Source organism: Acomys russatus, chromosome 1 (assembly GCF_903995435.1).
Source record: "Acomys russatus chromosome 1, mAcoRus1.1, whole genome shotgun sequence".
Lineage (NCBI taxonomy): Eukaryota > Metazoa > Chordata > Mammalia > Rodentia > Muridae > Acomys > Acomys russatus.
Genome location: NC_067137.1, coordinates 1,473,746 through 1,498,563, shown reverse-complemented (window position 1 = coordinate 1,498,563; position 24,818 = coordinate 1,473,746).

Below are 24,818 nucleotides of genomic sequence, written 5' to 3'. Positions count from 1 at the left end.
TTGTATACTGCCATTCTGTTGAAGCTGTTTATAGCTGTAGGAGTTCTTTGGTTGACTTCTGGGGATCGCTGATATATATTATCATATCATATGCAAATAGGGAAACTTTAACGTCTTCCTTTCCTATATGTATCCCATTGATTTCTTTTAGCTGTCTTATTGCTCTAGCTAGAACTTAGAGTACTAAATTAAAGAGCAATGGAGAGAGTGGGCAGCCTTATCGTGTTCCTGATTTCAGTGGGATTGACTTAAGTTTCTCGCCATTTAGCTTGATGTTGGCAATAGGTTTTCTGTATATATAGCCTTTACTATGTTTATGTATGTGCCTTGTATACCTGATCTAAGACTTTCAACATGAAAGGGTGTTGGATTTTCTCAAAAGCTTTTTCTGCATCTAAACCAATGATCATGTGATTCTTTTCCTTCAGTTTGTTTATATGATTAATTACATTGATGGATTTCCTTATATTGAACCACCCCTGCATGCCTGTTATGAAACCTACTTGGTCCTAATGGATGAGATTTTTAGTGTGCTCTTGTATTCTGTTTGCAAGAATTGTATTGAGTGTTTTTGCATCTATGCTCATAAGGGAGATTGGTCTAAAATTCTCTTTCTTTGTTGAGTCTTTGTGTGGCTTAGATATTAAGGTGATTATGGCTTCATAGAATGTGTTTGGAAGAGTTTGTTCTTTTTTTTATTTTGTGGAACAGTTTGAGGAATATTGGTATTATTTCTTCTTTGAAGGTTTGGTAGAATTCTGCGCTGAATCCATCTGTCCCAGGGCTCCTTTTGGTTGGGAGACTTTTGAAGACAGCTTCTATTTCCTTAGGGGATATAGGACTGTTTAATTTGTTTGCCTGATCTTGATTCAACTTTGAAAAAGGGAATTTATTGAGGAAATTGTCCATATTCTTTAGATTTTCATATTTTGTGGTATATAGGCTTTTGAAGTAAGACCTAATGATTCTTTGGATTTCGTCGGTATCTGTTATTTCTCCCTTTTCATTTCTAATTTTTTAAATTTGTGTATCTCCCTTTGCCTTTTAGTGAGTTTGGCTAAGGGTTTGTCTATTTTGTTGATTTTTTTCAAAGAACCAGCTCTTGGTTTCATTGATTCTTTGAATTGTTTTCTTCATTTCTAACTTACTTATTTGAGCCCTGAGTTTGATTATTTCCAGCAATCTACTTCTCTTGGGTATGTCTGCCTCTTTTTTTTTCCTAGAGTTTTCAGGTGTTCCATTAAGTTGTTTATATGTGATGTCTCCAGTTTCTTTGTGAAGGCATCCAGTGCTATGAATTTTCCTCAGCACTGCTTTCATTGTGTCCCAAAGGTTTGGATATGCTGTGCCTTCGTTTTCATTGAACTATAGGAAGTCTTTGATTTCTTTCTTTATTTCATCCCTGACACAGTCATCATTGAGTAGAAGACTGTTAAGTTTTAATGCATTTGTAGGCTTTTGTTATTTCTAATGTTGTTGATGCTCAGCTTTAGGGCATGGTGATCTGATAAGATGCAAAGGATTATTTGAATTTTTTGTATATATTGAGGCCTGTTTTGTGACCTATTTGTGGCCTATTTTGGAAAAGGTTCCATGTGGTGCAGAGAAGAAAGTATATTCTTTTCTATTTGGGTAAAAAGCTCTGTGAATGTCACTTAAGTCCATTTGATTCATGACTTCTGTTAGCATGATTATTTCTCTATATAATTTCTTCCTTGAGGATCTGTCCATTGGTGATAGTGGGGTGTGGAGGTCTCCCACTATTATTGTGTTGGTATGAAAGAGTGATTTAAATTTTAAAAGTATTTGTTTTACAAATTCAGGTGCCCTAATATTTGTGGCATAGATATTTAGGATGGTGATGTCCTCTTGGTGTATTTTACCTTTGATTAGGACAAAGTGTCCTCCATCTTTCTTGATCATTTTTAATTGAAAGACTATTTTGTTGGATATTGAAATGGCTGCTCCTGCTTGCTTCCTGAGACCATTTGCTTGAAAATTTTTTTCCAGCCCTTTATTCTCAGGTAATGTCTATCTTTGTTGATGAGATGTGTTTCTTGAATGCAACATATTGAAGAATCTTGTTTTACATCCATTTTGTTAGCCTGTGCCTTCTTGCTGGGGGGTTTAAGCCATTGATGTTGACAAATATTATTGACGAATGGTTATTTTATTCTTTTATTGTGGAGTTAGTGGTGATTATGTGTGGCATGTCTGTTTTGGTATTGCTAATGTGTACTTATCTGTATGCTGCATTTTCTTGGGTGTGGCTGCTCTCATTGTGATGGATGTTTTCCTTCTACTATTTTCTGTAGAGCAGGGTTGGTGTTTAGATACTGTTTAAATTTGCTTTTTTCATGGAATATCTTGATTTTCCAATCTATAATGATTGAAAGTTTGGCTGGATATAGTAGCCTAGGTTTGCATCTGTGGTCTCTTTGAGTCTACCTTCAAACTAGGATCTTATGATTCTTTGTATTTCTTCAGTGTCTGCTGTTATGTCTCCCTTTTCATTTCTGATTTTGTTGATTTCAATACTGTCTCTATGCCTTTTAGTTAGTTTGGCTAATGGTCTGTCTAGCTCGTTGATTTTCTCAAAGAAACAGCTCTTGGTTTTGTTGCTTCTTTGGACTGTTTTCTTAGTTTCTAAATTGTTAATTCCAGCCCTGAGTTTGATTATTTCCATACGTCTACTCCTCTTTGGTGTTTCTGCTTCTTTTTTTTCTAGGGCTTCCAGTTGTGTCGTTAAGATGCTTACGTGTGATGTTTCCAATTTCTTTTTAAAGGCACTTAGTGCTATGAATTTTTCTCTTAGCACTGCTTTCAATGTATCCCACAAATTTGGGTATGTTGTTCCTTCATTTTCATTGAATTTCAGAAACTCCTTGATTTCTTTCTTTACTTCTTCCCTGACCCATGTGTCATTTAGCAGAAAGTTGTTTAGTGTCCACGTACATGTAGGCTTTTCGCTATTTCTGTTGTTGCTGAATTTCAGCCTAAGAGCATCGTGATCTGATAGGATACAAGGTATTATTTCAATCCTCTTGTATCTGTTGAGGCTTGCTTTGTGACCTACGATGTGATCAATTTTGGAGAAGGTTCCATGGGGTGAAAGGTTCTATAGGTATCTGTTAGATCCATTTGACCCATGGCATTGGTTAATGATGTTATTTCTCGGCTTAGTTTCTGTTTCAATGACTTATCCTTCAGTGAGAGTGGGGTGTTGAAGACTCCCACTATTATTGTGTGGGGATCGATGTGTGGTTTAAGCTTTTTTAGCAGATCTTTTACAAATGTGGGTGCTCTTGTATTGGGAGCATCGATGGTCAGAATTGTGATGTCATCTTGGTTGACTTTATCTTTGATGAGTATGAAGTGTCCTTGCTCATTTCTTTTGATTAATTTTGTTTGAAAGTCTATTTTGTTCGATATTAAAATGGCTATGCTTGCTTGCTTCATGTGACCATTTGCTTGGAATATTTTTTTCCAACCTTTTACTCTGAGGTAATGAATATCATTATGGATGAGATGTGTTTCTTGAATGCAGAAGAATGTTGGATCTTGTTTATGCATCCAATCAATTAGTCTGTGTCTTTTTATTGGAGAAATGAGACCATTGATATTGAGAGATATTAATGACCAGTGACTGCTAAGAGTCTTAATTTTGATGTTGTTTCCACTCGAGCATTGTGTAGTTGTGTTTTTCCCATGGTTTAGTTATCTATTTCCTGAGTAGTTTTGGTTGTAGCTTAACCCTTTGGGTTGGAGTTTTTATTCTCGTACCTTCTGTAAATCTGGATTTGTGGATATGTACTGTTTGAATTTGTTTTTGTCATGGAATATTTTGTTTTCTCCATCAATGGTTATTGGTAGTTTTGCTGGGTAAAGTAGTCTGGCCTGGCATCTGTGGTCTCTTAGGGTTTGCAGGATCTCTGTCCAGGCCATTCTTACTTTGATGGTCTCCGCTGAGAAGTCGGGTATAATTCTGATAGGTTTGCCATTAAATGTTATTGGGCTCTTTCCTTTGCAGCTTTTAATATTTTTTCTTTGTTCTGTATGTTTGTGTTTTGATTATTATGTGACAGGCAGTTTTTCTTTTCTGGTCAATTCTATTTGGTGTACTGTAGGCCTCTTGTATGTTTATAGGCATCTCTTTCTTTAGATTGGAGAAATTTTCTTCTATGATTTTGTTGAGAATAATATCTGGGCCTTGGAGTCTGATATCTTCTCTTTCTTCAATGCCCATTATCCTCAGATTTCTTCTTTTCATGGTGTCCTTAATCTCTTGGATGTTTTGTGTCAGGAGTTTTCCAGATTTGGCATTTTCTTTAAGGGTTGCTTCAAGATCAGTGATTGTATCTTCTAGACCTGAGATTCGTTCTTCCATCTCTTGGATTCTGTTAGAAAAGCTCACCTCTGTGTTGCTCACCTTCTTCTCTGAGGTCTCATGTTCTTGTTTTTCTTCTGTCTGTGTGTTGATCATTGACTCCATTTTCATTTTCAGATCTTGAACTGATTTTTTTTTATTTCTTTCATCTGATTGTTTGTATATTCCTGAGTGTCTTCCATTGCCTCTTTATAGGTCTTCAGAGCTTGAACCGTTTTATTTATTTCTTACATCTGGTTGATTGCATTTTCCTGCAATTTTTCCAGTTCCACTATATGTGCTTCTTTTATGTCTCTCACCTGTTTGGCTGTGTCTTCCTGCATTTTATTATGAATTTTATTTGTTTCCTCCATTATCATCCTCATTACTAAGGATTTGAAATCATTTTCTTGTATTTCCATTGTATTTGAGTTCTCTGGGTTGTTTTCTTTGGGATAGCTTGAAACTGGAAATGCCATGTTATTATGGGGTTTTTTTGCATATGCTTTTTCGCTGTCCTTTTGACATCTTGCCATCTGTGTTTTTATTGGGTAGCTTCCAGAGTTTGATGGAGAAAGTCTGATAATAGATTCACTTGTTTTCTCATGATTTCCCTAGGCTGGAAGCTCTGATGCTTCACTGGTGTGGATATTAGGAGGTTAGCTCTGTTGTTCTGGACTCTCACAGTCAGTGATCCTCAGCTCCCCTGTGCTGTGGGACCTGCAATTGTTCTGGGTCTCTGAATACGTGTTGGGTCAGGCCTAGGTATCCACAGCCTTCTGTGTTCCCTGCCAAGTCCAGCCAGTGACACTGGGCCTAAGCCAGAGGCCAAGCTCAGCTAGATTCTCAGGGCCTGAACCGTCTACTGAGCACAGCTAGGGATTATGAGGCCAAAATGCACACAGGGTCCAGCCAGAATTTTTGGGCTGGGACTGTGCACCAAGCTCAGCTTGTGGCCTTTGGCCCATAGTTCATGCTGTGGTCAGTTATTGACTCAAGGCGTGAACTGTCCGCCAAGCTCAGCCAAGAATTCTGGATTCAAACTGCACACTGTGTCCCACCAGGTTTCTTAAAGCCGAGACTGTGCCAAAAGCTCAGTAGAGTCTCTGGACCCAATCGGTCTGCCAAGCACAGTTAGGGACTCTGGCCCCAAACTGCATGCCAAGCTCCACCCAAGTCTGTGGGGTGGAATTGTGCACTGAGCTCAGCCAGGGCCTCTGGACTCACCTTGCGCGTTGAATTCAGCCTGGGTCTTCGGGCCCAAACTGCGTGGATAGTCCAGCCAGAGTCTTGGGGCCGCCAAGCCTGTGCACACAGCTCAGCTAGAGTCTCTGGGCCCAAACTGCCCAGCAATTCCAGCAAGCACCTCTGGGCTGAATCTGTGTGCTGACCTCAGCCTGAGTCAGCACCCCAGAACTGTCTGCCAAGCTGAGCTAGTGTCTTGGGCAGAACTGCTTTCTGAGCTGAGCCAGCACATCCGGTGGAGCTGGGTGCTCTGCCCAGCCTGCGTCACAGCAGGAGAACTGCAGCTGCACTGAGCTAGCGCTGCTGGTGGAACTGAGCGCTCCGCCCAGACTGCGTCACAGCAGAGGAGCTGCCGCTGAGCTGAGCTGGTGCCTAGGGTAGAACTGAGTGCTCAGCCCAGCCTGCCTCACTTCAGGGGAGCTATGGCTGCTCTGAGCTGGTGCTTCGGGCAGAATTGCTTGCTGAGCTGAGCCAGCATCTCCACGGCACTGCGCACTGAGCTGAACCCTGGACTCTGGGGCCGAACTGTCCGCCGAGTCCAGTCTGTGTCCCAAGGCACCACGCGACCCAAATCTCCTACCCAGAGTCCCCTCTCCCGCAGCAACTCCCACCGGCACTACACTAATTGCCGCCACCTGAAGGCTCTGAGCTGCAAACCTCAGCCACCGCCACTGGTGCCGCTGGTACCGCTGCTGCTGCTGCTGCTGCCTCTGCTGCTCCGAACCAAAAAAATCCAAGCTCCTCCCTTGTGCAGGGGCACGCAGATCCTCTGCACCCTGGTCCCTCCAAACCGTGGATCACTCCCTCTTCCGTGGTGTGGGGACCTTGGTGTTCCTGGCTCAGAAATCTGTGCAATTCCCTGAATTGTTCACTGGAGCCTTCAAACACGGTCCACACTGCTCGCCGCCATCTTGGATCATCCCGATTCACTGGTTTTATAGGGCTCCTCTGGCTGCCTGTCTCCTCTAAGGGATTCACCACACAATGAATCTGTGATTTGGATGTCAATTACTGTGTGACTTTTGTTTTGTTAATCTTTTGCTCTGTAAACAGGCTACTCTACTTTGGTGCACTGATCCATTCAACAGTCTGACTTCCCCTTTCTCCCTGCTGGTTGCTGCCCTCCACTGAAACAAGAAGCTTGTCCACTCTCTGTCACCCACCATTGCTGCACACAGTCCCTTGCAGCCCTGGTTGCTTGCCATTTCCCACTGCTGAATTTGCCAATCCCTGCCCCGCCAATCACCACTGTGAGTTTTTTGTCCCTCGCTGGTATTGTTGCCACAGCAGCCACAGCTATCGCTGTCACTGTGCTTTAGCTCTCGCTGCAACTACCTCTGCCTTTGCAGTGGACTCTCTGCTCCTCAGGGGGTCCGTGCTTTTTCCCATGTCTGGGGTTGCAGAAGATTGGCCCTAGTTTGTTCATGGCATACTATGGTTTCTCCCGCTGTAGTGGGATGAGGACCTTGGTGTTCCTGCTTATGAAATAAGTCCAAATTTCTGCCTTGTTTTCTCTGCCATCTAAGCAAAGTGCACACTGCTTGCCACCATCTTGCAATCCACATCAGAAAGTTCTTTAAGTGGGGAAAGGTATATTTTTTTCCCTGAGTAAAGAAATTAAACCAATCAATGTTAGCTGCAGCATATAGTTGGACAAATCTTCTCCACTAAGTCACCGATAATAAGTTGTTAAAAATTCTACAGAAGAAAATCTGGTCTAGCCAGATATAAACTGAAATTTAAAACATTTTATGATTTGTATGAGGTAACCTCATATAAATCTTTTTATCACTAAAGGTCAAGTTAAACTAAGTGTCCAGTTGCATTTCTCTTAAACAGCTCCTAATTTAGAATGAAATCAGAACCATCCAGAGAGTTTCATATGTTTGTGAGTATGAAAGGATTAAATGATTAGCTGACAACAACATTTATTCTCACCTGATATTATTCAACCGGTATTTCTCCCATTGCTAATTTTGATGGACCACAAAATTGAGCAGGTGTTGATATTCCTAGGAGTCTAGCATTAAGAACATCAAGATTGATAGGTGAAAACTTGTGATAGGAAAGATGTTTTCTCCAAGGTTTCCAAATAAAAATGGCAAAACACAATGAGTGCAACATTTATATAATTCCTAACTCTTTCATAGTTTGCCTTACTGTATGTAGTATATATATATATATATATATATATGTGTGTGTGTGTGTGTGTGTGTGTGTGTGTGTGTGTGTAATAATATTGATTTGTATAAAAGTAAAAGAAAATAATTATATAAAAACAAAATGAAACAAAAATGTGCTCTTTTTTTTTAATACAATTCAATGTTTATATAGCCCTTTCACTGCATTAAATTTAAATCTTTTTATTTAGGAGGCCATTTCACTCCTGGGTTAATGCTGTTTATGGGGTCATAGAGTTTTAATTAGAGAATTCCTTTTGCAATATGGGAAATTACGAAGAAGTAAGCCCACGTGGAACTAAAGGTTGAAGTCAACAAGCTATACTTAGAATAAATTAATGAGTGGACTAATTGGATATATGTCAGGTTTAATTTATGAACTGAGTGAGATATACACAATTGGGTTGAATTGTTTTATGCCTATCATTGACCTGTCAGCATTCTTTGCAATAATAATTAATAGAATTCACTCAAAAAAGGTATTCTAGTATACAAGATCTGCTTGCAAAGGAAAATATATGCTATTTCTTTGACAATTGTATATCCAAAGAAAATATTTCAAATTATATTCTAGATATACAATTTCTGTATTATGTAAATGTTTTGTTTTGTTTTGTTTTGTTTTTTTGGTGATCATCATCAGCTTGTAAGGAAGCATGTCATTTATCATTAACACTTAGTCTTTTATCTATATTCTTTTCTTATTTTTTGTTAACTCTTAATACATAATATTGTTCCTTTAAACTTCAGCTTCCTAACTTTAAAAGAAAAATACGTTCAAGGAAGCCGCATCATTAATTGGTCATCTTCTTTAAAGACAATGATGAAAAACAGGTCAAGTTATTTATTCAATTCATCTATTGGTGATTGCCTAGTTGTTCTGGTCTTAACTATATTGTAAAATTTCTTGTTCTGAAGGCTTTGTCTTTAGCCTATTGTGTCACAGAAAGTATCAGAACCTTGAGGAAGTAGAAGCTAGGGGACATAAATTTAGTCATTGAATCTGTTTTTGAAGGCTACACTAAATTTATATTTATTCCTCTTCTCACTCTGCTCACTGGCATCTAAGAAACAATCATCTCCTTCAGAAAAGTGTTCAGGCCTCACTACTCACCAAAAGTGACAGTTTATACAAGAATTAAGAGAAATTATGATGAAAAATACAAATGATTTCTTTATGAGTTACTCGCCTCTGCCATGTTAGTACAGATACAAAAATAAATAGTGGTGGGACACTCCTGTAACACCAGCACTTAGGAGACAGAGACAAGTGGATCACCGTGAGTTCAAGGCCAGCCTGGTCCTAGTCTAAAAAGCAAGTCCAGGAGAGTGTACATTGAGAAAACCCAGTCTTGGAGGGAGGGAGGGGGAAGGGGCTCAGAATACAAAAACAAATAGTTTAAGCTGTGCTCCAGAAGCTTTTTAAATTGTATTGTGGAAGGAGTTTGGGAATTGTTGGATAAGAAGCCACAGAAAAATCTCTAAATGCTGGAAACAGATTAATTTAAAAGTTTAGTGTGATTCTGATAAAACTATGGGTTGTAAAGACACTGAAAATATTTCAGAAATTGGCAAGACCACACCCATTTCAACATGAGAAAATAAATTCACCTCAAAAACTGGGTTAAAAAGAGAGGCCTAGGAAACTATTCTTGTTCAGAACTACTTAACTAATTGTTTCCATAAGATTAGTGCCCTTGAGTTCTCCCATCAAGACATTCACAGGTCTCTGTAGCCATGGCTTGTTGGCACTGGTAAAGGTGGTGTTGATGGCAAGTAATGGTACCATCTCCCTGATGCTGGTTTTATAGTTTTGTGAAATGCAAGAGCTGCAGAGGTTCATTGAGGAGTCATTGAATCATGGAGGCTTTACTAATAATTTCACGTAAAAATTTGCATGTCAGGAACTGTGTGGCTCAGTCTCAGTCTCAGGTTCAGACAAGAAAAGGAAGGCAAACTTCAGGAAAGTCCCCGGGAAGTTAGAAATACCATACATAAGAAACACTTGCAAAGAGAAAATTTTAATAACCAGACTCAAAAAATTGGCTGTCTGATTTACAACCAGCAAGGCCACAAGAGAAGTTATACCCAAGCCCATAGTATCTGGTCTTCTGCTACTTACTGTCCTGGATATCAGAACAAGGGGATTTAGTGTTTGTCCTGCTTAATTTAGGTGACATTGGGTACTGAATATTACTTTTATATACTTACATTGCATGATTGAGAAGGGAAAATATAAGATTTGTGTCTGTAACACCAATGTATCATTGGAATATGAAACATTCTGTTTTTTTTTTTTTATTTTAGAGGGGATTTTATATGAATATGTTGGAGTCTTAGAGACTTTAGATGTAGAATTTTGCATAATTCTAGAATTGTTAAGATTTTAGAAATCTTAGTGATGGGTTGAATGAATTTGTACTGTAAGATATATGTGACTTGTTTTGGGTGCAGGGGAAATAGTTACTTTTGTATGTTGAATGCTTCCAAAATAAACACATGTATTAAGTTCTCAATCTGAGGAATTATTGAGAATTAGTGAAAACTTTATGTATCATAACCTAGGTTAATCTCTTATCCTTGAAAAGAAAACTGAGATTCCAGTTTCTTTACCATTTTCTGCTCTTCAGTGACAATTAGGTGAACAGTCCTTCTGCAGCTCATTTATATCCTATACCCAACATAATGAAATCTAAGGTTTATGCCCCAAGTTAACTAACACATTCATCAAACATTAATACATCATATATATTCTTTTACATAGCCCTATGTATATTAATTCTTATCTTCACTACTTTCTAACTTCATTGCCTTCCACCATTTTTCATGGCTATAATACCACATCATTTTGTCTTCCAATAAAATCACATGGTGAGATTTAGTGTAGATGACATAAAATTTAGTAAGAAGATCATAAAAAATTAAAATTAAACAAACATGTGACACAGTTATATCATAACCAGGTATATAGTCAAAATAATCCGAGTCAGCATAGTCCAGAAATACATGTATAAAAAATAAAAAAAATAAATAAAAGTTAAAAAAAAAAGCATAGTCATTTTCCCATCACTTCAGTTATATAGCTTAGGTTTACTAGGTCCAGAAAAAAAATAATCAAATATGATTTTATATACCACATTTGTATTACCTATATGTGAAATATATAAAAATACAAATTAATGTGTAAAAAAAAAGTCTACTAGAGACTAGTTACCAGTGCCTGGAAAGGAACCAGACTATAAGTGACGAGCTGTGAGCAGTAGTCTTGTTCAGTGTGTGAACTCAGTTATTGGAGCTGAAATTGGCAGGGGTGCTTCAAACTTTCTTGCCTAGAGAAAATCTATAGGGAATAGGTGGATTGGGCCCTCAGACGCCCCCCCCCACTCACCCCACCTAAGTCCATAGAAAGATGAGGCACCAGATGAGAACCCAGTCTACTGTGGGTACAGACCCAATTTGCTGTGCACTCTGAGAAGGAAACACAGCACCCTTACCTGGCAGGCACACTCAGGATTTGGGAATGGAATTGTGAAGGGTGTGCTTTAAACCTCCTGGCCTATGGAAAACCCTGGAAAGCAGGTGGATTGGAACCTGAGACCGCCCACTTGTCCCACGTGAGTCCACAGAAAGCCCAGGTTTCACAAGGGTGGCCAGATGGCAGTGAGTATGTTCCCCAGCTGCTGCATGCTCTGAGAAGGAGACTCTAAAGACAGCAATCCAGATCCCAGAGCCTGGTAGGACCCTGCCTGCAAGCTGCAAACTACAAAAATCAAGGATATACAGCTACAGTGGCTGGATCTGAGACCAGAGACACTGCCAGGAGTCAAGGACCACAGCAGCCCTCTGACCAGGACTGGGCAGAAGCCAAACAGCTAGTCCCAGAGGACTACGCTGGCACAACTATTCACAATAGACCCAGCTTAGCCAGGCCTGATAGCCTAGCTGGGATTCTCATGCTCTTGGGAGTGGCTAGGCAGGTCAGAGGAGAAAGAGTAAAAACCTAGCCAACCAACAACAATCAAAAGGCAGTAGCTGCTCTCTTCCTGGAAGACAGAACATAGGCCCACTACCTGATTGAAGGAGGCAGAAACCTAAAAATCTTTTAAAAGCCAACACTGTTTCAGGCACTCTAGGGTGATCTGAGCCTAGGACCTAAAGCCCTAGGGCCCGAGGTTAGGGTATTCAAAGCCCAGACAAAGATAAGAGAACTGGCTCTACATACTCTACCTCAAACTGATACTAGAGCTGCAGATCACAAGCAATAACCTTGGCTGACCCAGTGGGGAACCCAAGGTTGGGAGCAAAGTCTTCAAGAGCCAAAACCAGGGCACCAGCCTGTCCCAAGGAAGAGTTCCCTTACCACCATGGAAAAAGGACCTTAACCTACAATATCTCACCAACAAACTGATTTCAACATCCAGTGCAGAAATCCAGAAGATACTTCCATACATCAGACACAGGAAGATGAATCCGCACACATATGTTGACTTGATTTTTGACAAAGAAGCCGAATCTATTCAAGGGAAAAAGCATAGCATCTTCAACAAATCATGCTGGTTTAACTGGATGTCTACATGTACAAAAATGCAATTAGACCCATATTTATCACCATGCCCAAAACTAAATTCCAATGAGATTAAAGGCCTCAACATAAAACCAGAGGCACTAAATTGGTTAGAAGAATAAGTGGGGAATAGTCTGGAACACATTGGCATAGAAGACAAATTCCTGAACACCAACAGACCAGGCCTTAAGGTCAACAATTAATAAATGGGACTCTTGAGGCTGAGAAGCTTCTGCAAGGCAGGAGACACTGTTAAAAGTACAAAGCAACAGCCTACAGACTGGAAAATGATCTTCACCAACCCTACATCTGTCAAAGCTCTAATATCCAAAATATATAAAGAAATCAATAAATTAAACACCACCAAATCAAATAACCCTATTGAGAAATGGAGCTCAGAACTAAACAGAGAATGCTCTACAGAGGAATATCAAATGGCTGAGAAACACTTAAAGAAATGCTCAACGTCTTTAGTAATCAGAGAAATGCAAATCAACAAGACAATGAGATTCCATCTTACACCCAACAGGATGGCTAAGACCAAAGATTCAACTGACACCACATGCTACAAAGGATGTGGAGAAAGATGAGCACACCTTCATTGCTGCTGGGAATACAAACTTAGACAACCACTTTGAAAATCTATCTGGTGCTATCTCAGAAAACTGGGAATAGGACCTCCTCAAAACCCAGCTGTTCCACTCCTTGGAATATACCCAGAAGATGCTCCTGCACACCACAAGGACATATGCTCAACCATGTTCATAGTGGCCTTATTCATAATAGCCAGGACCTGGAAACAACCTAAATGTCCCTCAGTTGAGGAATGGATAAAGAAACTGTCATACACTTACACTATGGAACACTACTCAGCCATTGAAAAGAAAGACATTCTGAAATTTGTGGACAAATGGATGGAACTAGAAATGGTCATACTCAGTGAGTTAACCAAAAGCAGAAAAACTCACAGGGTACATACTCACTTTTAATTGGACAATAGCCCAAGAGGCATGTCACATAAAAATCTTGACCTACCAGGAGATAGGTATAGATGTGAGTACATCCTATTTGGACTCTAGATGAGAGAAGTATGGGAGAATGGAGAAACAGAAGAATGCAAGATGTCCTAGAAACCTACAGGAAGAACATCAGGATGGGCAGAACTGGTCCCAGGGATTCTGCTTAAACTACTGAACCAACCATGGGCAAGGCAGGCAGTAAACATGGAACCCCTACTCAGATGTAGCTTTGGGAAAGGACATTCTCCAACCTTGAGGGGAGAATGGGAACTGATTCTGACACAAACTCTGGTGCCCCATATTTGACCAATTCCCTTGGTGGGGAGGCCTGGTGGCATTCAGAGAATAGATAGACAGGCTACCAAGATGAAACTTAATAGACTATGATCATATAATGGGGGAGGAAGTCCACCTAGGTCACTAACATAGAGGAGGGGAAGAAGGTGAAATCGGGAGGGAGGGAGTAATGGGCAAATAAAAGGGATCAGATAACAATTGAAATGTAATCTGAATAAATTAATTAAGTAAAAATTAAAATGAATAAAAAATAAAAGTGTATTACATAATAAGTAAATAGACAAGATATGCAGCCTGCCTAGCTGTCCATCAGCATATGAAGCGATAAAAAAGAGCTATACATGAACAATAGGGATTAATTCAGCTGTAAAGAACAAATTTATGTCATTTACAAGAAGTTGATTTGTATGAAGATTTTTATAACTCAAGTGATATTAAAACAAATATTGGATTTCCTTTTGTATATAAAAAATAAATTTATTTTAAAAAGACTTGGTGGTATAAAATGGGCAACTTAGGAGAGAAGATGACAGCTAAAGAGAGAAGGAGGAAGAAAGGGTGAATCCATGTAAACATGAGGAAACACTATGATTGATATATATATAGATATAGATATAGATAGATATATATCTATATATATATGCGCAAAATGTCATGAAATCCATTCTACTATTTTTTCATTAAAAATTTAAAAGTAAACATTAACATTTTTGATATTTTAAGCATTATTTATGAAAGGACTTTCTACCTCTTCTGATCAAGATAGGAGTGTTCTTATATATTTCTTGCTGTTTTCTTTGTTTTTGAAGTGGTATTTAAACTTTTTTTAGTTTAATTCACTTCATAGACTGATTGCAGTCCACTCTGTTCTCTACTCCTAGTTCCATCTTCAAAACCCCTGCCCTGATTCCCATATCCCCTTATTCTCAGAGAATGGGAACAATCCCATCGACCCCACCCAGTATATACCAATTCACGCTGGTACATCAGGACTAGGTGCATCCTTTACCACTGAGGCCAGACAGAGCAGCCAAGCTCTGTGAAAGGGACACAAAGGCAGGCAACAGAGTCAGAGACAATCCTTATTCTAATTGATAGGGGCACCACATGAAAAACAAGCTGCTCATCTCCTACATATGTGTAGAGGGCCTAGCTTGAGACAATGCATATTCTTTGGTAGGTGGTTCAATCTGTGATCCCACATGGGGCAAGGTTAGTTTACTCTGTAGATATACTTATGGTGTGTGTGTCCTTCTAGCTCCCACAATCATTTCTTAAACTCTTCTTACCCCTTCCCCAGCTTGGCCTTTTGTTTGGCTGTGGGTCTCTGCATCTATTTCCATGAGTTATTGGATGAAACCTCACAGAAGATAGGTAAACTGGGTTTCAGTATAAAAGAATGAAAGAAGAGGGATATGTTCAAAGCTATGGAATGGTTATGACAATGAGCAAACATAGTTATCTTTCAAAATGAAAGCTACTGAAAAAAAGGATGTGCCTCTGATTTTGGAATATCAGCTAATACAATGAAGACATTTCTTTTTGCTATTGACAAAGTGGCATTTCAATCACCTCTTGTTCCCAAGTTTAATTGTATTTCATTATTGATTTAATTTTTAACTGTACACCTCTACTTGTGGTTGGTTTTCCCAAGCATTTCTATGTATTATCAACCCTACACATATTCCTAGTATAGACTTTATACTTCAAGACATTAGGATGGTGAACAGTTGCATACAGAGAAATAGATTTATACTTATCATCTGTATGTACTGTAATTAAAAATGGATCAAAGTCATCAACATAAAACCAGATACAATGAACTTGATAGAAGGAAAAATGGAAAATAACTTTGGACTCATTGACACAGGAAAAAACTTTCTGAACAAAACATCTTTATCACATAAAATCAACAATTAATAAATGGAAATGTTAAACATAAGAGTTTCTACATGGTAAATGGCACCATCATTTCAACAAAGTACTAACTATAAGTCTGATAATGGCTAATATCCAAAATATAAAAGAACTAGAAAAACTAGATATGAAAAACATTCCAGTAACAAAATGGGGTAGAGATCTAAACAAAAAAATCTCAAAAGAGGAAACACAAGTCAATAAGAAACACATAAAGAAATGAGAGATATCCCTAGGAATAAAATAAATGCAGATTAGAAGTATCTTGAGATGTTTACCATATATCAATCAAATCATCTAAGATAAATAACAAAACTGGGAGTTCATGGTGTTGCGAATGTGGATTAAGGAGAATACTCACACATTGCTGATGGGAATGTCAACTTCAACAGCCACTGTGCAGATTAGTGTGGTGGGTTCTCAGGAAGGTGAGAATCAATTTACCTTAAGACCCAACTATGTGCAACTATACCACTCTTTTCATATACCCAAAATTATATTTCGTGCTACCACATGGACACATGATCAACTATTTGTATTCCTTTCCTGTTTATAATAGCCAGAAATTTGAAACAACCTAGATGTTCCTCAACAGAAGAATGAATAGAAAATATGTTGTACATTTACATAATGGAGTATTAATCGGCTATTACAAATATGACATGAAATTTTCAAGTAAATGGTTGGCACCTGAATAAAATCATCCATCATGAGCTTCCCATACTCAGAAATATAAGTATGTTATGTTATCACTTAAATGTGGATATTTAGAGGTTAAGTCAGTGATAATCAAACTATTATCCAGAGAACAACAGAGGTTAGGTATGAAGTAAGATACTAGAGATCTTAAGAAAAGAAAAAAAAAAAAAGAAATGTTTATTAAAACATGGTGTGGTAAAATGTAAGGATCAAGTAGAGAAGCAGATGGTAGAGTGAGATGAGATATATGGGGAGAGAAAGCTAAAATTAAGGGACATTTGATGGGTAGTGTAGAAGCCTAAGGAATCTTATAAAATATATACACATACTAGATGAAATGGCTTACATCAAACTGAGCCAAGGATTCCCATGTAAACTTTCAGTAAACCCAGGCTGGTGGCAAGAGAATACAAACTGATAGCAAGCCCTCATTTTTGAAGACAACATCTGCACAACCCACTGAAAACTAAAATCTTGAGTTGGCATTTAATGTGAATGTACTACTCATGCTACCAAAAGAGAAATGTTATAAACATGTAAATGCCAAGCCAGTCTCATACTTTTTCATCTACAATGGTGTATTGCCTACAAGATATACTCGGGCAATGGTGGCATAAAACTTGGAAGAGTAACCAGCCAAAAACTAATTTGATTTATGGCCTACACCACCAGATAAAACTCATATTGAAAACTGCTTGGGTGGTCAAGAACCACAGACCAGATAGCCCTGGGCCTAGACTAAAACCAAATACAACTAGTCTAAAAAACAAAAAAGAAACCGTGTAGGGATGAAATGACTCCAGATGACATTCTGCTATACTCATAGATCAGTGCCTTGCTCAGCCATCCTCAGAGCTGATTTCTCCTAAAGCAGATGTGAACAAATATAGAGATCCAAAGATTGATTATTTATAAGACTGAGAAAACTTGTAATGTGGAACTCTAAATGGTATGTCTATATAAAATCCTTCCCCTATTAGCTCAGAAAAACCCATTGAAGTAAAGGTAGAAAGGGATGGCAGATATATTATGTGGGAATAAAATCTATTTTCAATAAAATAAAAAACAATTTAGGATTTGTAACTCATGGTCATAAATTTTATGTAGGACCTATAACAAAAGCAGCTGAAAACTTGATGTTTTGGCACATCCTTGAAGTCAGGAAAGAAGGGCCATCTTCTTTCAACACTGGGCCCAGTGTGTGCCTGTGAAACCCTGGAGCCCAAACTTAGTGACATTGTCCAAAAAAGGTATACCTGCTGGTTTTTCTCAAGTAGAGCCACTCCTGGCAAGCATAAATGTAAATATTTGTGTCTATTGGATCATTATTACTCAAACCTCCACTGATATTTATCATTATATGTACTTTGTAGTGGTGAATACTGATTCTGAGTTTTAGTCTAAGTTTAACACCTCTGTAGACCTATTTCCAAGAAAAGAGTTTACAGCTAAACAGTTTCAATATTTCCTAGGTAAAATATCAGTAGTAACACCTATTTTAAATATTTACTATAAAGATTAAATGATATACTTATTTAAAGTTATTTATTTATATCAGGATTACATGCCTGTAATCCGAGCACTTGTGAGGCAGAGACAAGTAGATAATATAAGTTTGAGGCCAGCCCCTTCTACAAAGCTAGTCCACGACAGCCCAGGATATACAAAGAAACTGTGTTTCAGGAAACCAAAAAAAAAAAAAAAAAAAAAAAAAAAAAAAAAAAATTTTTTTTACCTATAGTATATTTTTAATATTTAAATAGTCCCTTGACTTTTGTATAATGATTTTACACAATAAAAATTTAATCATTTAAGTGAAGTATCTATCATCATTGTTACTTTGAGGCCTTAACATTACTACTGTAGCTAACAAAACAGTTTATGCAATTATACTATTAATGCCTATATGCTTGGAACCAGTTACATAATTTCATTATTAATTTATAAATATGTTTCTTCATTAAACTTCTATTTACTGAGACATATGCTGTGCTGTGACAGAATAAAAAAAATATGTCTTTTCACTCTGACATCAATTCCCTTGTTATTTCCAGAAGACAGAGTTGGTAGAAGCATATTCTTAGACATTTAGTGTTTATCCTTGGTTCCAGACTTAGGAACTCCTGTCCTTTAAAATTTACCTAGTGAAAGAAGTGAGAAGACTGTTTATTATTTTGTTCATCAGACAAGTTTAACTTGGCAAGATTTTATGCTCATGGTATGAGTTTTTGTTGTCTTGGATAGGTTAGTTTAGAATACTAACAGTCACCCAGAGGGATAATATTAGGTTAGAAAGCTGAGACCTTAAAGACTTACTATGGCAGAACTCCACTAGGTTCCAGCGCATCAAATTATCACCAGAACTACTCCTGCCTTTGGAAAGAAGAGGAGATCTGGATGCTAAAGTCAATCTCTAATGGATACTAATGAAATAAATCCCGTCTGTGGAATTCCTAAATTCTTATGGTTCATGAGTATCTTCTTGAATGGTAAGTACATTCATAAATTAAATGGTGCATTTATTCAGCAGAGAAAGAAGCTCCAGATAGTAAATCTCTTCTGGAGTTCAAAGTACTTCATCTTGCTTTTCATCAGTGCCCTTAGTAGTGAAGATGTTACCAGAGTTTTCTTGCAAAATCCAAGCTCTGTAACTTCCAACAGACAATGTTTATTCCCCTGTGTCAATGCACCAAAGAAATGAGTAATAGTTAAGAGCAGATAAAATAAATTTAGTTAATGTGGCTATGTTGGACAAAATAAACAAAAAGTTTCCATGCTTTTGCAAGTTAGTCTTTAAGGAATGATAGGAAATTTGAGAATTTTTTTAACAAAAGGGATGTATGGGGCATATGCCACTGAAAGATGTTGGTGAGGCCAGTGCTAGTGACTGCTCATTTTCTCAGATCTGATTGTGAGAGGAAGTTTTGCAGTTATAACTATTGTCATCACTTGCAGGTATCAGTATGTTTCTTTTGAGATGATTTTCTCTGCTCTGATGTGCAGGCTCAGTTCCTCTCATGAGATAATGCCTCCTAGGCTGGGTGATCACATTATCAGGTCATTTGATCAGCAAGTTGAACTTGCTTGCAGATTATTTTAGATTTTTGTCATAAGCCTGTTTTCTTGTGAGGTTTTGTAAGCTAAAATATTCAGGTGATATTTAAAAAGGAAGCACAGAGACAGTGAGGAAAATAATTGAGTTGGTTAGGCCTATGTCCTCTTTTAAACTGAAGAAAATAAGTTAATTGTTCTCTCACTCCTTACATGTGACAGGATTGTTGTTTTGAATCTCAATATTGTAAAGAAGTCAGCATGATAGGTGTATCTTATTTACCCAGTTCTTGAGACTGGAATTTGAAGAAAAAATTTCCTGGGGGTCTGAACTATTGACAGTGTACTGTGAAGTTAACCTGGGATACGTAAGAGTCTGACTTGAACAAGTCTATATATATCTAGACAGTTGGATAATTGATTATTGCAGTGGGAAAAATCCTCGCAGATTTTGTGTTAGAATTATGTTAGTAACAACAGAGCTGATAGTCTAACTTAATTACTCTGATGTTACTGATCCAGGAAAATTCATGTACATTTATATTATCCTAAAACATCATTGCTAAATTATTTCAATAGAATGGCTAACAAATCAATTCACTTATGGTCATGACACATAAATCTTAGTAGTGGAGGCCATGTATCTTAGTAATTTATTTGTATGTGCTTCCATAGTAAGAACATTCTGATTTATTTTTCTGTGGTAATAAACACTCATGCTTTGTGCTTCTTGACATCTTCAGATTTTAGTTTATTCTAGTGACTTTTGCTAAGTAATATATCGACTTGTCTACTTGACATAGATATGTTGTAGCTATAAAATAACTTCTTGGTGTAGAACACTCAGGAGGTATGGTCAAATGAAAACACTGAGGAAGCCAGGACTACATTGCAATAAATGGTACTTTAACTTTTATATTTAATGTAAAAGTGCTGGGATAAGATTGGCATGCTCTGCAAAAGTTAGAAAATATTTCCTATGTGCCTGTGATATAGTCCTCCTTTAAGGAGGTTACCTGAAAACAATGGGAAAGATAAAATAGAATAATGAAGATGTAAAGTTATTTCTGGCACTGTAGGAGGATTTCTGGCACAAAGATTTTCTATCAATGAGCATCCAGGCTCATTATTTGTAGCTATATCAAAGTACATTATATGACATAGGTAGTTATTAGTAGACCTTTATTTCTTACAGTTAGGGGTATTCCAAAATCAAGACATTAGTAGATGTGGTTAGTGGCTATCATCTTGTTAACCTATTCATAGCAAGAGGGTCTAAAATCTAAATGGATAAATCCCCTACAATATGCCACTTTGCTTAACACAGCTAAATGTGAATAGCTAAATAGGTATATGAAATTTAGAGTGACAGAAAAATAAAAATTAACAGAGCACAAGAATATTGATATAGGATAGCTTGTGAAGATGATAGAAGAAAGCGAAGGAGAGAGGCTCAAAGTAATTATCAGTATAAAATCAATGATATTAAAACCATTTTTCAAGCTAAATAAAAGGAAAAGAGAGAATATTCATATCAACAAAAATCAGAAATGGAAAAAGAGATTTAAAAAAAACAGACATTGAGGAAATCCAAAGAATCATTAAGTCATACATAAAAAGCCTATATGCGAAAAAAGAAATGAAAACCTAAAGGAAATGGAAAATTTTATTGATAGATAATAACTACCAAAATTGAATCAAGATCAGGTAACCAAATTAAATAGTCCTATATCCCTAAAGAAATTAAGGCAGTCTTCGAAATTCTCCCAATCAATAAAAACCCAGGGCCTGACGGATTCAGTCCAGAATTCTATCAGTCATTCAAAGAAGAGCTACCAAAATTTCCCTGTAAACTATTCCACAAAATAGAAACAGAAGGAATATTACCAAACTCATTCTGAGCCCACTGTCACCTTGATAACTTAAATCACAGAAAGACCCTACAAAGAAAGAATATTTTGGATGAATTTCTCCTATGGACATTGATGCAAAAATCATAAATAAAATACTCACAAACCAAATCAAATAACAAATCAAAAATATCATTGAACATGACCAAGTAGGCTTCCTTCCTGGAATGTAGGGATGGTTCAATATATAGAAATCCACCAACGTAATCTGTCATGTAAGCAAATAAAAGAATAAAACCATGTGATCTTCTCCTTAGGTGACGCAAAAGCATTTGACAAAATACAACATCCACTCATGTTTGAAGTCTTAGAGAGAGAAAGGATACATGGCACATACCCCAAACTAATAAGAACAATATACAGTAAGCCTATAGTCTACTCCAAACTAAATGGGGAGAAATTTAAATCAATTCTACTGAAAATAGTGATAAGACAAGGCTGTCCACTCTCTCCATACCTCTTCAATGTAGTAATAGAAGTCCTAGGTAGAGAGAGAAGACAACTAAAAGAGATCTAGGGGATAAAAATATTAAAGGAAGAAGTAAAACTGTCACTAATCATAAATGACATGATAGTATACATAAGTGACACTAAACATTCAACCAAGGTACTCCTACAGCTAATAAACTCCTTCAGTAAGTGGATGAAAACAAAATCAACTCAAAAAAGTCATTTTCCCTACTGTATACAAACAAAAAATGGGCTCAGAAAAAAGTTAGAGAAACTATACCCTTCAAAATATATACAAATAATACAAAGTATTCTAATCAAGCAAGTTAAAGACATATGTAAAAAACAAACAAACAAACAAACAAAAAACAAAAACCTCAAGTCTTTAAAGAAAGAAACTGAAGAAGATAACAGAAGATGGAAAGATCTTCCATGTTTGCTGATTGGGAAAATTGCCATTTTACCAAATGCTATTTACAGATTCAATGCCATTCCAATCAAAATTCCAAGAAAATGCTTTACTGACCTTCAAAGATCAAATTCCCGACTTCGTATGAAAAAAAAAAAAAGAATAGCTATAATTATCCTGGACACTAAAAGATATCCTGAAGGAATTGCCATCACTGATCTCAAGCTGTATTACAAAGCAACAGCAATAAAAACAAGAAGGTACTGGCATGGAAATAGGCTGGGTAACCAGTGGAGTCAAATGGAAGATTGAGAAGTGAACCCACCCAAATCCATACAATCAAATCCATACAATAGAAAAAAAATATACCATCTTCAACAAAGGGTGCTGGTCTAATTGAATGGGCACACATAGAAAAATGCAAATAGATCCATACTTATCACTGTGCATAAAGGTAAAGACCAACTTGAAGACCTCAACTTAAACCGGACTCTCTAAATCTTTTTGAACAAAACATGGGGAACATCCTTGTACTCATTGGCACAGGAGATAACATCTTGAACACAAAACCAACAATTAAGGCTTTGAGATCAACAATCAATAAATGGAACCTCATGAAACTGAAAAATTTTTGTAAAGTAAAGGAAACAGTCAACAGAACAAAAACACAACCTACAAATTGGGAGATGAAATTTACCAAACCTACATCTGACAAAGGGCTATTATCTAATATATACAAAGAACTCCAAAAATTAAATACCACCAAGCCAAACATCCTAATTTTTCAAAAAGCGTACAGAGATAAACAGAGAATTCTCAACTGAGGAATATTGAATGACTGAGAAACACTTAAAGAAATGCTCAACATACCTAGTCATCAAGTAAGTGCAAATCAAAATGACTTTGAGATTCCATCTTATATGTAAACAAATGGCTAAGATATAAAACCCAAGAGACAGCACATGCCGAGAAAGATGTGGAGAAAGGGAAAACTTCTTCACTGTTGATGGGAGTGAAAACCTGTACAAGGACTTTGAAAATCAATTTGCTTTCTCAGCGAACTGGGAACAATTCTGCCTCAAGAGACAGCCATACCACACGTGGGAATATACCCTAATGATTTCCCATCATATAACAAGAACACTTGTTCAACTATCTTCATAGAAGCTTCTTCATAATAGCTATAATCTGGAAACAAACTAGATATTCCTCAACTGAAGAATGAATAAACAAACTATGATACTTTCACACAATGGAATTCTATTCAGCTATCAAAAACAAGGAAATCATGAAATTTGCAGGTAAAAGAATGGAACTGGAGACAATTATCCTGAGTGATGTCACCCAGACCCAGAAAGACATCCAAAGTATATACTCACATGTAAGGAGATATATGCCACTTAATACTGAATAACCACATTACAATACAGAACCTGATGCACAAACCAAGGACCATGTATGATGTGGAACTCTATGCTCTGCTCAGATATTGTAGACAGTCAGTACAGTCCCCTGTGGGTTGTACAATATGGGGATTAGGGACTACTTCTGACATGGACTCTGGCCTCCCAACATGGATCAGTTTTCCCAGGCATAGTGGCTTTGCCAGTAAACAGTGGAAGAGGACAAAGATAGTACAGATGAGACTTGATAGGCTGAAGTCAGATGTTAGGCAGAAGGATTCCCCTTTCTTGGTACTAGGGGAAGGAGGGAGGGGGAGAGAAAGGTAGGGTGGGGTTGCGAGGTGATGATGGATGGAGCTACAGTCAGGAGTTAAGGAATTCAAACTGAAGATAAAGCAGGTAACATATTGCTAATCACACTAACGGGAATATCTATGAGACTGGACGAGACACGAATGTCTACGTATAGACTTACTGATGGTCACAGAATCCCTGTGACATATTATTAGATGCCATTCTTCATATGGCATGAATAAAGATTTACAGATGTCTTCATCCTGCCCACCTTATATATTTATAATGTTAGGACTATATAATGCTTATGAGAAATTATGTTTTTAGAACAAAAGAACCAGATGTTGATGGTGGATCAGACCTGACAGGATTCATTCTTATCAACAAGCAGGACACTGATATCCTGCATCCTTTACGTTCTAGCTCTTCAGAACAAGATAGCTCCCAGAACAGCTTCAAAGAAAGCTTATTATCTCAATTGGTCCAGCATGAAATGCTGTCTCACACAGGAATCTAATTAAGCCTGGAATTTGTCAACATTAAGAAACTGGATGACAAGTGCTATTCCTGGTTTGTTTAACCATTTTTCCCAATTTTATTTGTTCTCCTATAAAGGTACTTTTTTCGTCCAAATTACTGATAGGAAGCCTTTTTTTAAAAAATCCCCTTTTTTCCTAAGGCAATTTGTGTAGTTTTTGGTTTGCTTCCTTGGGCTACAGATGCCTATTTTTTTTTTGGGGGGGGGGGAGTTGCTTATAAGTTGATGTGTCCTGGCCTGTGGAACAAATCAAACCAGAGTTCTCTTGAAAGAGGGAGTGGGGATTGAAAGTACGGTACAGAGATGCAAGAAATAATGAGTAAAGTCTGGAGATTTCTGATCAAGACTCTTTTTAATGTGGACAAGTAAGGATATATATAGCAAGGTCAATAGGATCTATTCTAATCCTACACTCCTTAGCCTCCAGGCAAGAATACAATGGCCTGAATAGTTTCCTGTAATAACCTCTTTGATCC